Consider the following 1,209-nt stretch of genomic DNA (forward strand, 5'->3'; position numbering starts at 1 on the left):
CCATGGTTGTGAGGTCTCTAGGCTTGGACACTGATTCGTTCTGTCCTATGATGGACGATGAAGATGTCCTAGGTCCCGAAGTGCCATATCTCAGTGCCATAGGAGCTTTGATGTATCTGGCTAGTCACACACGACCAGATATATGTTTTGCCGTGAACCTACTATCTAGGTTTAGCTCTTGTCCGACCCAAAGGCACTGGAACGGGATTAAACATGTTCTTCGTTACCTACAAGTAACGAAAGACTTGGGTCTATTTTATACCAACCAAAACAAAGAAGGTTTAGTTGGCTTTGCTGATGCAGGTTATCTTTCGGATCCACACAATGCTCGATCACAGACATGCTATGTTTTCACACATGGTGGAACGGCCATATCATGGCGTTCCATGAAGAAGACGATCGCGGCCATATCTTCAAACCATTCGGAGATATTGGCTATACATGGGGCCAGCCGCGAGTGTGTTTGGTTGAGGTCCATGACCCAACATGTACGAGTTGATTGTGGGATGTCCGAAGGCAAGGACGCAACAACCGTGATGTATGAGGACAATGCAGCATGCATTGCTCAACTTAAGGACGGCTACATCAAAGTAGACAGGACGAAGCACATCTTGCCTAAGTTCTTCTTCACGCATGAACTTCAGAAAACCGGCGAGGTCCAAGTGTGTTCTAGTGACAACTCAGCTGATCTATTTACCAAGTCACTTCCTACCTCGACGTTCAGGAAGCTCACGCATCAGATAGGGATGCGTAGACTGAAAGATCTTCAGTGATGTTCAGAACAGGGGGAGTAATACGTGTTATACTCTTTTTCCTTCACCATGGTTTTGTCCCATTGGGTTTTCCTGGTAAGGTTTTAATGAGGCAACATCTAAAGCGTATTACAAACTCTGTATGGTTATGACATCCAAGGGGGAGTGTTATAAATCATATTGTGGATGTCCATAACCGGCCCGGTCCATAACCGGTCCTGTTCATAACCGGCCCAATGCTAGAGAGAGAGAGTCGACCGTGAGGAGAGAGAGAGAGAATCGGCATCTTGTCTTTTCCTTATTAGATTATGATTTGTACTTTTTCCATACTTGTAATTCCTTTCGTTAGTCTTTCCATTATTCTATGACGGTGTAATTCCATATATGTAAAGAACTCCTTATGTTTATGAATAATACAGAAACATAGATTCTATTCTCTAGTTTCACAACATGAGAA

The sequence above is a fragment of the Brassica oleracea genome, chromosome C9 (genome assembly GCF_000695525.1).
Source record: "Brassica oleracea var. oleracea cultivar TO1000 chromosome C9, BOL, whole genome shotgun sequence".
NCBI lineage: Eukaryota > Viridiplantae > Streptophyta > Magnoliopsida > Brassicales > Brassicaceae > Brassica > Brassica oleracea.